Source organism: Polypterus senegalus, chromosome 1 (assembly GCF_016835505.1).
Source record: "Polypterus senegalus isolate Bchr_013 chromosome 1, ASM1683550v1, whole genome shotgun sequence".
Lineage (NCBI taxonomy): Eukaryota > Metazoa > Chordata > Cladistia > Polypteriformes > Polypteridae > Polypterus > Polypterus senegalus.
Genome location: NC_053154.1, coordinates 200,815,608 through 200,832,874, shown reverse-complemented (window position 1 = coordinate 200,832,874; position 17,267 = coordinate 200,815,608). Strand labels below are relative to the sequence as shown.

The 17,267-nt window shown below is 41.8% G+C and overlaps 1 long non-coding RNA gene across 1 annotated transcript in view; it reads right to left on the bottom strand.

Annotated features, from left to right (window-relative positions):
• Positions 1-13,524, bottom strand: part of LOC120537885 — a 30,118-nt gene extending 16,594 nt beyond the window's left edge. Inside the window, exons 1-2 of the long non-coding RNA XR_005635408.1 lie at positions 13,497-13,524; positions 4,885-5,029 (exon numbers count right to left, since the gene is read on the bottom strand). This is a non-coding gene — a long non-coding RNA (uncharacterized LOC120537885). The remainder of the gene's footprint in view (positions 1-4,884; positions 5,030-13,496) is intronic.
• Positions 13,525-17,267: the final 3,743 nt, after the last annotated feature.

Sequence of the window (17,267 nt, the reverse complement as noted above, 5' to 3'; positions counted from 1 at the left end):
CTGGGTGCACGAGATGGACATTCCCTGCTCTCGCCTTAGACCAACCGCTGGCGAGAGAACAGGACACGCTGTCCAATCCCGTGCCTGTATTGAGGAGGGACTTTTGGTCGGTCTTCACGCTATCCTCTTTCACTGGAGAGTGTCTCTCCGGGCGGCATCGCTGCTGCTGCGGCTTCCACAGCCCCAGCCTCACCTTCTTGGCAGCCCCCTTCCTGGGCTCCGCATCGGTGAGCCGTCCCTTAATTACAAAGTCCTTCAATGGACCCCCAATGGTCCATACAGCACTTTGTTGCTGCGGGGTTTGGTGCACGCCACCCCTGCGGCACGTGGATGGGCTCCCCTGTTGTGCCAGGCCTTTCACAGAAATATTTTGGGATACAGGTCCCCACCTCGACCCAGGTGGAGCATCCTGCCGGCTACGCCACTGTGAAATATAGCGGCCCGGACACACACAGGCGGACACCATTTGCTCCATCACCACACGTTTATTAACACAAAGTCACAAATGTTAAGTGCACCACCACCAAACCCCCAGTTCCCCAAAGTCAACAAACACAGTCCTCTTCACACAGCACTCGGGCTTCTCCTCGCCTCGCCTCCTCTGCCTCGACCTTGTCCTCCTCCTCACCCAACTCCAGCCTTGATTGCAGGGCGGCGGCTCCTTAAATAGGTGGCTGATTGCCGACCACACCCAGCCACCTGCGACAATATATATATATATATATATATATTATATATATATATAGTGCATCCAGAAAGTATTCACAGCGCATCACTTTTTCCACATTTTGTTATGTTACAGCCTTATTCCAAAATGGATTAAATTCATTTTCTTCCTCAGAATTCTACACACAACACCCCATAATGACAACGTGAAAAAGTTAACTTGAGGTTTTTGCAAATTTATTAAAAATAAAAAAACTGAGAAATCACATGTACATAAGTATTCACAGCCTTTGCTCAATACTTTGTAGATGCACCTTTGGCAGCAATTATAGCCTCAAGTCTTTTTGAATATGATGCCACAAGCTTGGCACACCTATCCTTGGCCAGTTTCGACCATTCCTCTTTGCAGCACCTCTCAAGCTCCATCAGGTTGGCTGGGAAGCGTCGGTCCACAGCCATTTTAAGATCTCTCCAGAGATGTTCAATCGGATTCAAGTCTGGGCTCTGGCTGGGCCACTCAAGGACATTCACAGAGTTGTCCTGAAGCCGCTCCTTTGATATCTTGGCTGTATGCTTAGGGTCGTTGTCCTGCTAAAAGATGAACCGTCGGCCCCAGTCTAAGGTCAAGAGTGCTCTGGAGCAGGTTTTAATCCAGGATGTCTCTGTACATTGCTGCAGTCATCTTTCCTTTTATCCTGACTAGTCTCCCAGTTCCTGCCGCTGAAAAACATCCCCACAGCATGATGCTGCCACCACCATGCTTCACTGTAGGGATGGTATTGGCCTGGTGATGAGCGGTGCCTGGTTTCCTCCAAACGCGACGCCTGGCATTCACACCAAAGAGATCAATCTTTGTCTCATCAGACCAGAGAATTTTGTTTCTCATGGTCTGAGAGTCCTTCAGGTGCTTTTTGGCAAACTCCAGGCGGGCTGCCATGTGCCTTTTGCTAAGGAGTGGCTTCCGTCTGGCCACTCTACCATACAGGCCTGACTGGTGGATTGCTGCAGAGATGGTTGTCCTTCTGGAAGGTTCTTCTCTCTCCACAGAGGACCTCTGGAGCTCTGACAGAGTGACCATCGGGTTCTTGGTCACATCCCAGACTAAGGCCCTTCTCCCCCGATCGCTCAGTTTAGATGGCTGGCCAGATCTAGGAAGAGTCCTGGTGGTTTCGAACCTCTTCCACTTACGGATGATGGAGGCCACTGTGCTCATTGGGACCTTCAAAGCAGAAGAATGTTTTCTGTAACCTTCCCCAGATTTGTGCCATAAGACAATCCTGTCTCGGAGGTCTACAGCGAATTCCTTTGACTTCATGCTTGGTTTGTGCTCTGACATGAACTGTCAACTGTGGGACCTTATATAGACAGGTGTGTGCCTTTCCAAATCATGTCCAATCAACTGAATTTACCACAGGTGGACTCCAATTAAGCTGCAGAAACATCTCAAGGATGATCAGGGGAAACCTGGCAAAGGCTGTGAATACCTATGTACATGTGCTTTCTCAATTTTTTTATTTTTAATAAATTTGCAAAAACCTCAAGTAAACTTTTTTCACGTTGTCATTATGGGGTGTTGTGTGTAGAATTCTGAGGAAAAAAATGAATTTAATCAATTTTGGAATAAGGCTGTAACATAACAAAATGTGGAAAAAGTGATGCGCTGTATATATATATATATATATATACAGTTAGGTCCATAAATATTTGGACAGAGACAACTTTTTTCTAATTTTGGTTCTGTACATTACCACAATGAATTTTAAATGAAACAACTCAGATGCAGTTGAAGTGGAGACTTTCAGCTTTAATTCAGTGGGTTGAACAAAAAGATTGCATAAAAATGTGAGGCAACTAAAGTAATTTTTAACACAATCCCTTTATTTCAGGGGCTCAAAAGTAATTGGACAAATTAAATAACTGGAAATAAAATGTTCATTTCTAATACTTGGTTGAAAACCCTTTTGCTGGCAATGACAGCCTGAAGTCTTGAACTCATGGACATCACCAGATGCTGGGTTTCCTCCTTTATAATGCGCTGCCAGGCCTTTACTGCAGCGGCTTTCATTTGCTGTTTGTTTGTGGGCCTTTCTGTCCGAAGTTTAGTCTTCAACAAGTGAAATGCATGCTCAATTGGGTTAAGATCAGTTGACTGACTTGGCCATTCAAGAATTTTCCACTTCTTTGCTTTAATAAACTCCTGGGTTCCTTTGGCTGTATGTTTTGGGTCATTGTCCATCTGTATCATGAAACGCCGCCCAATCAATTTGACTGCATTTAGCTGGATTTGAGAAGACAGTATGTCTCTGAACACCTCAGAATTCATTCGGCTGCTTCTGTCCTGTGTCACATCATCAATAAACACTAGTGTCCCAGTGCCACTGGCAGCCATGCAAGCCCAAGCCATCACACTGCCTCCACCGTGTTTTACAGATGATGTGGAATGCTTTGGATAATGAGCTGTTCCACGCCTTCTCCATACTTTTTTCTTGCCATCATTCTGGTAGAGGTTGATCTTGGTTTCATCTGTCCAAAGAATGTTTTTCCAGAACTGTGCTGGCTTTTTTAGATGTTCTTTAGCAAAGTCCAATCTAGCCTTTCTATTCTTGAGGCTTATGAGTGGCTTGCACCTTGCAGTGCACCCACTGTATTTACTTTCTTGCAGTCTTCTCTTTATGGTAGACTTGGATTTTGATACGCCAACCCCCTGGAGAGTGCTGTTCACTTGGTTGGCTATTGTGAAGGGGTTTCTCTTCACCATGGAAATGATTCTGCGATCATCCACCACTGTTGTCTTCCATGGATGTCCAGGTCTTTTTGCGTTGCTGAGTTCACCAGTGCTTGCTTTCTTTCTCAGGATGTACCAAACTGTAGATTTTACCACTCATAATATTAAAGCAATTTCTCGGATGGGTTTTTTCTGTTTTCACAGTTAAGGATGGCTTATTTCACCTGCATGGAGAGCTCCTTTGCCCGTATGTTGTCTGTTCACAGCAAAATCTTCCACATGTAAGCACCACACCTCAAATCAACTCCAGGCCTTTTATCTGCTTAATTGATAATGACATAACGACGGACTTGCCCACACCTGCCCATGAAATAGCCTTTGAGTCAATTGTCCAATTACTTTTGAGCCCCTGAAATGAAAGGATTGTGTTAAACAAAATGCTTTAGTTGCTTTACATTTTTATGCAATCGTTTTGTTCAACCCACTGAATTAAAGCTGAAAGTCTCCACTTCAACTGCATCTGAGTTGTTTCATTTAAAATTCATTGTGGTAATGTACAGAACCAAAATTAGAAAAAAGTTGTCTCTGTCCAAATATTTATGGACCTAACTGTATATGTGTGTGTGTGTGTGTGTGTGTGTGTGGTAGTGTACTAAAAATAGTTCTTTATTTAAAAAGACTATTAAGAAATGACAGTGGCAGCTGAAAAAAGTAATAAACACAAGCAGTTGAAATGTTACAGAGGGCATCAGAAAAGACATTTGGTAGGGAGAACAGTAACAAGCAGATAGAAATCTCAAGACAAGATCGTGTTTTCTCACAACCCACAGTCATAAGGCACTAAGAGTGCAAAAGTACTTTATAGTACATACTGTAGAGTATATATTTGTATATATGTCCAGTATATTTATATAACACAGTATATATATTGTTACACGTGTGAATAGGAGGGAGCTGTATGGACTAATTGAGGGTAATTCCACGCCAGGTCAGGGGGTGGCAGAGTGCGCTAACCTTTCTTCTGTTGCCTCTGCAGACAAAAATATGGGAAGACCTGTCTGATCCAACTCTGAAGACATCACTTCCAGTTCTGGCTCCCAGAAGCACATCACTTCCAGAGGCAACCCCAGAAGCACATCACTTCCAGGTTCACTTCGCCACTTCCTGTCTAGACATTTAAAACCGCCATCTTTTCTAACCATCCTCAGTTCAGTTACTGACTCCAATCCATGCACATCAATACTATTTTCAAACTCTTTTTGCAGTCAGGGAAAGTATACCGGTGGCTGCCCGAAACCTTTTTGAGTGTGTCGAGTCTAATAATTTAACAATATATATTTTTGTTGTATGTATATTAGTGAGAAAATTAGTAGCAATTAGTAGTGAGAAAACACTAATTACTTCGAACAGAAATTAAACAAAAAAAAATGGAAGGCAGTTAAAATAAACACACAAGCAAGATTGTCTAATAAGGGCTTCAAAGTTAGGATTACTTTCTGAAACATCAGGTATGTAGGAGTTCCATCCTGTGGTGTGCTCTGCTCACAGAGTGATGCCTCCTTCCGACAATCCTGTGATTTAGAGGCAGGAGACCAGAAGAGGTGAAGTCAGGTGCTGTCATTGGGAGTCTTCTCAGTGCTATGGAGGGAATAGGAGAGGACACGATTAGCACCAGCGCCCCCTGTCTTTCCAGGGTGGTACCACATACCTTAGAGAAGCCCTGAGGGCAGTCCACTAAAACGCACGCATGTCAATATATACATATACTAGCAAAATACCCACGCTTCGCAGTGGCGAAGTACTGCGTTAAAATTTTTATTAAGAAGAAAAGTAAACCTTTTTAAACTGAGGGAAAATATACCAATAATTATTTGGTAAGGCTCCCTTTGTATACCACATTGTCAGTACGGCCCTCCGGTTGTAATATGACCAAGCTGTGTGCTGAGCTTACTCTTGAGCATGCAACGTACAGTTGGCCATGTGAACAGTAATCTTGTTTCAAATCTCACAGCTTGGATTGCTGCTGTCATAATCGGTTTGAGTTTCATGGTTTGTTTCAATTACGACAGTATTTGTAGGACTTGTTGTGTTGAAGAGACATTCGGCATCTGTCAAGCGTTGTAAGCATACAACCGGTTTCATCGATAACTTTGCATCCAGCTTTTGAGAGTTTAAACATTCATAAACATCAAAGTGTCCACTACTGAAATCGTCACCTGTGAATCTAAGATGTTTAAGAGGCATTGGCTGTTGTCGAAAGGTGTAAAATATTTGACCATTCGGTACACTTGAAAGCGACAACCGAACAATTCAGCGGCAGCCATCAACTCACACGCAGAACCATAGGTGAAGGGCTTAAGCATTTCACTCTTATAGTGCTCCTGTGTATCAGTCCACACCTTGAACCTGTCCCAGTCATTCAATACATAAGACACAATGTTCCTCCGGATATCAAGAGTGAGCCTGATATGGCCATGCAATATGTAACACAGAGAATGGAAAAGGTAGGTGCCATCTCCGGGCATGGAAACCACTCGGTAAGTGACAGTTCTTTGATCGATGGTGATCTCCTCGATAGACATGTTAATGGGGGTACGGTTGGAACGACAAAGGAAATGGGTACCTGAACAATGTAAAGTAAGTCTAAAATACCTACACAATAACTATAATCGGAATAAACGAACAATAAAACAGCGGAGAAGCCGTGGATTAAATAAAAAGGCTTCAGTTATCAGCAGGGAGACGTGAATCCCGTGACGAAGCAAGGAAGGGAGCGACAGACGGCCTTATATAGGCAGGCAGCAAACAACGTGGGAGGCGTTGAGATGGGGGACCCAACACCGCCTCACACGGCGACCGAGCTGCAGACTATGGACGTATATATGTACGTAAGTAGGATTCAGTTAGCATTGGGAATCCGTGTACCAAATTTCTTGAAGATGGGTCCATAAGTAACAAAGACTTTTAAGTGCCATTGCAGGACACAGAGAAGAAAATGGAGGCAACAATTGCATACAGTCGTGGTCGACAGTTTTGAGAATGACACAAGTATTGGTTTTCACAAAGTTTGCTGCTTCAGTTTTTTTCATTGGTACCAAAACATCCTCCGAGCGCAACTTCTCCCAACCATCCAAGAACAGTTTGGTGACAAACAATGCCCTTTTCCAGCGTGATGGTGCACCGAGCCATAAGGCAAAAGTGGTAACTAAGTGGCTCTGGGAACAAAACATCGAAATTTTGGGTCCATGGCCAGGAAACCAACAAATTCTGATAAACTCCAAGAATTGCTTATGCAACAAAGAGCTGCCATCAGTCAGGATTTGGCCCAGAAGTTGATTGGCAGCATGTCAGGGCAAATTGCGAAGGTCTTGAAAAAGCAGGGCCAACACTGCAAATATTGATTCTTTGCATAAACTTAATGTAATTGTTAATAAAAGCCTTTGAAACCTATGAAATGCTTGTAATTTTACTTCAGTATAGCATAGAAACATCTGACAAAAAAATCTAAAAACATGAAGCAGCAGATACTTGTGTCATTCTCAAAACTTTTGGCCACGACTGTACCAATCTGATTTCTATGAAACATTAAATCATTAGCCCCCCTAAGTAGGGATTTACTAGCATGTGTGAATATGGCCAGAGATAAGCATCCCCAGCAACACAACCTGGAAGTTAAGATTTAGTAGTTTTCCCAAGTGGATTAAATAAAAAGGCTGTAGTTATCAGCAGGGAGACGTGAATCCCGTGGCGAAGCAAGGAAGGGAATGTAGAGACTGGAGCAACGGACGGCCTTATATAGGCAGGCAGCCAACAACATGGGAGGCATTGGGATAGGGAACCCAACGCCGCCTCACACAGCAACCAAGCTGCAGGCTATGGACGTATATATGTACGTAAGTAGGATTCAGTTAGCGTTGGGAACCCGTGTACCAAATTTCTTAAAAATGGGCCCATAAGTAACAAAGACCGTTGGAAATTTCAATATGGCGGCTGACAGTGGCGTCATACTACCGAAATAAGTATATACATCGATTTCGGTTAGGGCAGGGAAGCCGCCTAACACATTTCGTGAAGATGGGGCCATAAATAAGAAAGTTCAACATGGCGGACGTTGTCGACCGTTATGACCGTTACACGTAGAATTTTGAAATGAAACCTGCTTAACTTTTGTAAGTATGCTGTAAGGAATGAGCCTGTCAAATTTCAGCCTTCTACCTACACAGGAAGTTGTAGAATTAGTGATGAGTGAGTAAGTGAGTGAGTGAGTGAGTGAGTCAGTCAGTCAGTCAGTCAGTCAGTCAGTCAGTCAGTCAGTCAGTCAGTCAGTCAGTCAGTCAGTCAGTTAGTGAGGGCTTTGTCTTTTATTAGTATAGATGTGTGTGCATGTGTGTGCACTTATCTATGTCTGCAATAAATAAAAACTTTCTGTTCATGTTTTACCAGCACAACAGATTTCTTTAACCATAACCTCTGGTTTTGTTTACGAAACTTTACCAATCACTCATTAACTTAGTGATTATCAATCAATAAATCAGTCATTTAGTTGGTCAGTTGACATTTTCAATGAAAGTCAAAATTTTTTCTTACTAAGCTGAATAGCTGACTGTCTAGTCTTTGAAATATATCTAATTATAAAAGCTATTAAAAGAATTTGTTACATGTCTGTTGAATGAGACCAGTTGTGTTGTTGGCAAACTGTGACAGCTAAATCATTCTTCATTGTTTTCTTTTTTCTTTTAATCTTCTTTTTATTGTTTTGTTTCGGAAATAAGTAAATTAATTCAATATGAACCTATTTTGGGAACATCAGACTTACTGAAAGGATCTCTAAGCCTTTAACAATTGTGAGAGACGGCCGTCATCCTTACCTAGCTGGGACACCTTCTGGAAGGAAGGGCTGGGGAAACAGCTTACACAGGGCTTTGTCTCCCCCAGGAGACTAGATGGCAGCAAACCCATGTTCGGGGGCCCACAAGGGTGCCGACAAGGCATGTCAGGTGTTGTAGTTCTGATAAACTCTATCTATCTATCTATCTATCTATCTATCTATCTATCTATCTATCTATCTATCTATCTATCTATCTAATTATACTTCAGTATACCATAGAAACATCTGACAAAAAGATCTAAAAACACGAAGCAGCAGATACTTGTGTCATTCTCAGAACTTTTGGCCACGACTGTACCAATCTGATTTCTACGAAACATTAAATCATTAGCCCCCCTAAGTAGGGATTTACTAGCATGTGTGAATATGGCCAGAGATAAGCATCCCCAGCAACACAACCTGGAAGTTAAGATTTAGTAGTATAAGTTTTTGGATGTTTAGTGCTTGACTGGCTGTCCAAATTATTTTCATGTCTAGTTTATTTTTTGTTATTATTGATACTTTTTCCACATCTCATTTCCTTGAAAATTATTTTATTTTTTTATGTTCATTGTTTTTATTGCTTTGTTAATTATGTTAATGTTAATTATTTCACATTGTTTTTTTGTTTCTGGTAATACTTTCCTACTACACTGTGGGGAATCAATAACATATACAATTCCTTGTTATTTAAAATCCAATGTTTATAGTCTGAAGTGGACTGGCGCCCTGCCCGGGGTTTGTTTCCTGCCTTGTGCCCTGTGTTGGCTGGGATTGGCTCCAGCAGACCCCCGTGACCCTATGTTAGGATATAGCGGGTTGGATAATGGATGGATGCATGTTTATAGTAACACAGTGTACTCTAAAAACTTAAGATGCTGGATAAATAAGAGGAGACTATTGAACCCATTAAGCTCATTTGGTTAACTAATAGCTAAGTGATTCTGGTATCTCATCCAGATTTTTTTTAATAGCTGTCTGTCTCGATTACATGACTTGGTAGTTTGTCCCTCAGCTCTTTGTATGAAAAAATGCTTCAGTCTTAACTACATCTCTAGTTAATTTCTACTAGAACAGGATTTGCTGTTTATTACTAGACCTACTTTATCGATCCCTTTTAGAATTTTGATGACTTTGACTAAACAGGTTTAATGCCCTGAGCCTGTCAGTAAAAAGTTACCTATAAGAGCAGTGTACCTGGAAAGTTGACATGCTATCACTGTCCATCCCACTTGAGGAAAAAATGGTTAGATTTAGCCTTCAAAAAAACATGACTGTACTCCATGCACTTCCATCCTGACTTTGTGGTTCATGTACATTAAAGGAGGTCAATCTCACTCCTGGAGGGTCGCAGTGGCTGATATTTTTGGCTCCAGCCCAGTTGCTTAATGAAAAACTAATCCTTGCCAATTGCAGATTGTATTTAATTTCATGGTGCTGTTAGTGCTTTAACTCTGCGTTGTCAGGTCATTCATATATCACAGACTTTTTTTTTGCCTTTTTATGGATATCATCCAAATGATTTGAAGTAATTTTCAGTCCTTCACTTTTTTATCTTCAGTTTCTTTCCTGAAAGCACATAGGTGTAAATGGAAACAAACTTGATGGAGAACTGCTGGTTCCATCCATCCATCCATTTTCCAACCCGCTGAATCCGAACACAGGGTCACGGGGGTCTGCTGGAGCCAATCCCAGCCAACACAGGGCAGGAACCAATCCTGAGCAGGGTGCCAACCCAACTGCTGGTTCCTTTGTATCTTATTGGTAACTAGCAACTTGGCATGCGCTACGCTGCGCGTTGGATGACCACAGTTGATGGACTCAATCCCAAAGACCTCTCATCGGGTGTCTCATTGTCACACTTTTGCCTCTTTCTTTCACGGTCACGGTGTAATCTGTCTTCTCTCTCTGTAGGGGTTTCAGTCACCTTTCGTTGTGCGGCAGAGACGCGTCGTTGAGCTAATCTGTGTGAATGCTGAGTGTCCGTTTGTTGCGAGCGACTGTCACGCCTTTGCCTCTTTGCTTCGTGATCACGCTGTAATGTGTCCTTTCTCGGAGCAGCAGGTTTAGTCGCGCTTCGTTTCGGCATTGTTCCGTAAGGTCTCCTCCATACAAGTGCACATGGGTAGCTGAAGACGGAAAGGGATAGTGGGCATAGTGAAACACAGGAATTGGTGAACAGGGGAACCATCCGACTCAGACGCGGGGCTCGAAACACTCAAGTGCACATGTTATTTATAATTACATTTTTTTTTTTTTGTTATGAACTTCCCCAAAAGAGTTGATCCCTGTAAATAGTTAATAGTATATGAACACTATAATCTGTTGTAGTACGGGCATTAATTAGCGCCACACCTCATAACCTGCATACACCACATGTTTGGCTGTAACGCCAGAAGCGCAGTGGACGCTGTAAGGGTAGGTTGTGGTTTCTGTTTCTTTCGTGATTTTTTTATTTCATTCTATTGATAATTTAATAGGCAGAGGGTAGAAGATGTTAATGTGACGCTGTGTCTATTTGTTTACTTTTGTTTTGAAAAGATTTTCGGGAACAGGAAAAATAAAAGCAAAGGGGAAAGAATGGAGGATTCTGAGAGCGGACGGACTGGGGCTTTTCTATGGGGCGGCTATACAGCCAATAGGAACGCGGACACGGACAGCGCGCTGGGCTTTTATTATGTAGATAAAGAGCAATTAAAACAGTGAATACAGCAGTTTAAGACTAAATTAAGTAATTAATGGTGGGAAATGTTAATAAGCAAGACATCTAAAATGAAATAAGTGCTTTATCAGCAGTAATAGACATCTCTGAGTTGGAACAAAACTTTGCTATCACTGTGGCCCTCCAGGACCGATGCTGATCACTACTGACATACATTAAAGTAGTCTGTAAAGTTGCAGTAACAGAAAAAAGTCAGCATTCGACCAGTGATGTTCAATTTTCCTTCAGACATAAACAACTGTAAACTTGGTGGTGGTGGACTTTCTACCAAAACTTCAAGACTCTTTGTCTGGACTGTTAAGTTTCAACTCCCCTGACCCAAGAAATTTCAAGGTTTTCCAGGTGTATTTAAACCAAAAAAAAAAAATCTGATTCTGATTATTTTCTGGACTCTACCTCTGACACAAACTTGTTTGTTACTTTTTGCTGCCAACTGAAACAGAATCAGTTTGTAATCATTGGAGATACACCCAGCCTGTCAAGCCACATCTGTTTTCAGAAGGGTACTAGTTCTGGTCAGAAGCCTAACATGGCTTCTATTCATTGATCACTTCTTGATTTTATTTAGCACAAATTACAGGAAACAAACTCAATTGTACTTCAGGTTTTCAGGACACAATACATTTTAGTGCAAGCTTTTCTCTTTGTTTATTCCTTTGGGATCACTGATGTCAATGAGTACATTCTGTGTGTATGTGTGTGTGTTTGTAATTAATTCATGGCAAACAAATTTCATTCCACACTCTCAATGAGTCATGACAACTCTGACATATTATGAGATTTTGAAAATATGTCCCTTGGATGCGACAAACTCCAGCCAGGAAAAACACAAAGAATCCATTTTGGTGCTGCACTTAAGGAACTGAAATAAATATGCGATTAGAAATTAAAGAGAAAGACAGACCCAGAAAATTAAATATCCTGCTTCCTCATTATTATGTCTTTCTGAAACTGGTCTCTGCTTTATAAGCAGTACTCGGTGTTTCCCATGCTGTTTTGCTGAGACAGTGATGGCCGACCTAATTTTTTGAGCCTGGATTTTCACTGCCCAGTTTCACCTTTCTGTAATCTCAGGTTTGTGGTAGAACTTGAATCAGCCAATTTATGATTGCAAGTCCATTGCCACATCATTCTGCTAAAAACAAATGAAAAGAGACCATACTGTCCATCAAGCCTATTTGATTAACTAATAGCTAAGTTATTCCAATTTCACACCCAGATGCTTGTCAAAGTTTCTGCTTAAACAACATGACTCAATAGTTTTCTCCAAGTTCCTATGACCCATTAATTTTAGGTGTGCTTAGGTCAGTGATTCAGTATTTAATTGAATGTATTCTGGTGGATCAGCTTTTGAATACTTGAATTTTGAGAGTTTTGAAAACCTGTATAAGGGCCTTATGCAGCCTTCTCAGTTTAAGACTTCTTATTCTTCTTCTTTTGGTTGCTCCCATTAGGGGTCGCCACAGCGAATCATCTTGTCCAAATATTGATTCTAAAGAGGTTTAATCCTTGGGGTCTGTCATAGTAGCCCATACCTTTAGTCCAGGGAACAATAACCTGCACAGCTTTTAGAGACACTCTGCCACTTTTTGTAGTAAATAGTTGAGTTTATAAAGTGCATTATAGCATGCATATGAAATATATGAACATCCTTATTTCCTTCTCATCAACAAAATGCTATGCATGCAGTAGCTCCTCTCAAAATACAGCATTGTGCAATGAATGCACACATCTTACTGTTAATGTAGAATACTTAAAACTAACTTAGGCCTCTGAGGTGCTTCAGCCATAAGTGTCTTGATTTTGCAGAATCACTAACCTCAAAGGAAGGCTTCAAATTCAAAAGCATGCCTCAATTGTAAAAACACACTTGACTCTCAAAAACTAAAATAACAGGCTTTTTGGCTAGTACACCAACAACAAAAAGAAAGACATGGGGGAACCATAAAAAACCCTAGCCCAGTATAACAAAAATAGTTTCTTAATAATCATAAAGTTTATTGACAAAAAGGTGATTATATATCCAAGCAAAGAGGTAACCCAAAAATGAACATTAACCAACATGAAATCCAAAATCTAAATCCAAAGATAATGTTAAATCTGAAAACAGCCAAGGTTTGACAGTGAGCCAGGAGGTTAAACAGAAGATCAAAAATACTGAGCATCTGTGCCAAAATGTTAGACAAAAACTATGGTCAAAAGCTGAGCAAAAGGTAATATCTGGAATCAAAGACAGAAGAATTTCAAAAGTGATTAGAAATGTGAGCCTGTCTAGATAAGGTTCCTTTCCAGGCAGCCTGAGTGCCTACTGCAATGCCTACTTCACCCTGGCTTTTTGTAAGAATGGGCAATGAAGATAACCTTTATTATAAAAAATGATTTGTTGACAATAATGAAAAAATATCAAAATACACAAAAATGTAACAAAAAAAGAATCAAAAACTCCAGTAACTGAAATCCAAAGACAGGCATCATTTCCAACAAGCCAAGTAAATTGAAATAAGGGCAATACTCACAACACACAACTCTACTCCACCAAAGTGCATTCAAGTGAAATGCAAAGAGCTCACTCTCACAGCCTGCCTTTATAGACTGTGGGCAGTTCCTTACTGGTGAGGTAATGGTGGCCACGCCTCTTAAGAGTCTATTGTTATTGTAATTAACTTGTACCTACCAGTGGCCAATGGCTTAGCTAGAGTTCGCGCTGCGCTGGGGTGGGGGGCTGTGCTGCAATTTGCCGCTCTCCAACATATCTGAATATGTTAACCTATTTAAATAGAAAATTACAATAATGCATAGAGAACAATTAAGATAAATTTTGCATAGATTCATATATAAAGAAACAGCAAGAATTTTTCCCATATAATTATTAATAAGCACCAAATAGACAAGAATATAGTATACTGTGACTGATTGGGGGTGCTATCGCTCCCTTGAACCCTTGTCCAAGACGCCAGACACCAGATAAAAGTCCAAAAGTAAATTTTATTTATAAACAACAGTGCACAAAGCACCCTCCTATCCACAATACTCATTAATAATAAAGCAATAATCACAGTAATCAATCCTCCACACTCCCAGATGCGTTGCCACCCTTCCACCCAGCTCAGCTCAACGTCTGGGGATTTCCCATAGTCCTTTATAGTACCTGACCCGGAAGTGTTTCCAATCCTTCAGTCTATGGTTCCTTATCACTTCTGGGTCAGATAAAAAGTCCTTTTCTTCATCCCGGAAGTATGTCACTTCTGCTATCGCTTTGACGCACTTCCGGGTTATAGGGCACATACGACTCTCTGGGCCTCCCTGCAGTGTCCTCTCTTGGCCCCTGGGGGTATCCAGCAGGTTTGTAGGAGAAAACTACATAGTCCATGATTCCCTGCTGGTATCCGGGACACCTCCATGCTGCAGGGAGCACTCCATCTGGCGGCCTGGGGGTACTGGCCGTGATGACAAGCCGGCCATAGACCACAATAGCCGAACTGATAAGCCGTGTTCTAATGATTAGTTTAATATAATTACACTGCGAAAACCAGAACCAGAACCAGTGTAGTGTACAAGTGAAAGGTGGGGATGTTTTCTGCGCAGAGCAAGAACGCATTCGGATTGATAACAAAACGAAATTATAAATTGTAAATTAATTGTTATCTTCCTAGAAATTATTACCAGTTGTCATACCCGGATGGAGGTGGTACCCAGCTGGGACACCTGAGAAGACAGGAGGAGGGCTTGTGCCTCCTCCAGACCAAAAGGGGGCGACCGCCCTGGAGGCCTCGGGTAAAGAGCTGGGAAACTCAACCCTGTAGGCACCCGAGGTTACCGCCAGGGGGACCCCAATACCAGGAAGACCCTAGACCTCAGCACTTCCGCCACACCAGGAGACAGCCGGGAGACAGCCGGCACTTCCACCACACTGGGGTGTGTCGGTGGGAGATTGCTGGGAACACACCTGGAGCACATCCGGGTGCTTATTTAAAGGGGCCGCCTCCCTGCAGAAGGGACAACAGTCGGGTGGAAGATAGGGCAAGGTCTGGAGAATGCAGGAGGTGGCCTGAATGAACAAGAAGAGAGAAGGCATTGTGTTGGCCTGGACTGAGGGGTATTGGGGCTGGTGAGCATGGACTTTTGTAAAGTAGAAATGAAAAATAAACGCGTGTTGGGTGACTTGAGTGTGTCAGACTGTATGTGTCCGGGGCAATGTTCACACAGTGTAATGTTTATGTTTATTTTTGTTATTGCCTGATAAATTTCAATTGCCGTGTCTGATGTCATCACAAAAGAACAGTCTGAAAATTATTTTTGAAGCACTTGTGGATAAACATCAGAGAATTTTACTTTTTTCATTCATGAGTGACATTTTTCCAAACCCTTACACATGAATTGAACTAAGCCTTTTGGCCAATAATGCCACCCCCAAAAATGTGCTGCCTGGTACGGACCACCCCCTCTGCCCGACCCTAGCTACACCACTGGGACTTACTGTGTAATACAGTGTAACAATATAATTAAGTACTCAATTGCAATTGTTATTCCACAGTTTTTATAAGTACGTGTATATATAAATTGTAAAATAACAATTACAACTGAGTACTTAGTACTGAGTAGTTTTACATTGTATTACACAGTACAAGGTAATAACATCTACTGTAGTTACTCTGTAATGATACAGGTAATTATATGGTAAGTACAGCATATTTGGGACACCTAATCTAAAGTGATACACATATTTCGCCAGTCTTTATGTAGTTGAGGTAGTTCACATGAGTTCATGTTGAATTTGTTTGCCTTAAAAGTGCCATAAAGGCTTAGTGGCGCATCCAAAGAAAGTCACCCCATGAGGACAAAGGAACATTTAAGGAAAATGCTGGATAATTTAATTGAAGAAGAATGCACATAAGAACCTTTTAACATCATTTAGTTTTACATACCTTTTCAGTCCTTTTTGTAAAGGTCAAAAGTGCACATGGGTCTCTGTGTGAAGTAATACTTCCTACGATTTGTGCACAGTTATCCTTTAACCTTTAACCTTTCTAGCAGTCATACCACGTTCACTTCAGAACAGGTCATCCACCTGAAGCTAAGCATGTTCAGGCCTGGCTAGTACTTAGATGAGAGACCAACCAGGAAAAGCGTGGGTTGCTGCTGGAAGAGTTGTTGGTGAGGCCAGAAAGGGGCACTTACTCTGAGGCCTGAATATGGAGCCCAATGTCCCAATGCAATGATGGGAGCACTGTGCTAAAAAAAAACGGCAACATCCTTTGGATGAGACATTAAACTATGGTCATTCTTTGCAAGATTAGGGTTTATCACAATATTCTGGGTAAATTGCTCACTACCGTATGGTCACTCTGGACCCTAATCATCCCCTATCTCTGATTGGCTAACTATCTCTCACCCCTTCACCACCTAACAGCTATTGCGTAGTGGGTGTACTGACACAAAATGGCTGCCATCGTGTCATCCAGGTGGATGCTGCACATTAGTAGTGATTGAAGTGGCTCCCCACTCACTATGCTCACTATAAAAAGAGCTTATGTAGCAAGAAAAGTGATATATAAATATAAAGAATTATTATTTTTATTATTATTATTATAGCCAAGGCAAAGCAATATAATACCCAATGCACTGAAAATCCATTTAAATTTATTCAAACCACTTAAACCTGAACACCAACAAAACCAAGGAGCTGGTGGTGGATTTTAGGAGACCCAGGCCCCTCCTGGACCCCGTGATTATCAGAGGTGACTGTGTGCAGAGGGTGTAGACCTATAAATACCTGTAAGTGTAGCTAGATGATAAATTGGACTGGACTGCCAATACTGATGCTCTGTGTAAGAAAGGTCAGAGCCGACTATACTTCCTTAGAAGGCTGGCGTCCTTCAACATCTGCAATAAGATGCTGCAGATGTTCTACCAGACGGTTGTGGCCAGCGCCCTCTTCTATGCAGTGGTGTGCTGGGGAGGCAGCATAAAGAAGAAGGACGCCTCACACCTGGACAAACTGGTGAGGAAGGCAGGCTCTACTGTAGGCATGGAGCTGGACAGTTTGACAATCCATGGCAGAGTGACGGGCGCTGAGCAGTCTCCTGTCAATCATGGAGAATCCACTTCATCTACTGAACAGTGTCATCTCCAGACAAAGGAGCAGCTTCAGCAATAGACTGCTGTCACTGTTCTGCTCCACTGACAGACTGAGGAGATTGTTTTGTCCCCCACACTATGCGACTCTTCAATTCCACCCAGGAGGGGTAAACGCTAACATTATACAAAGTTATTGTCTGTTATACCTG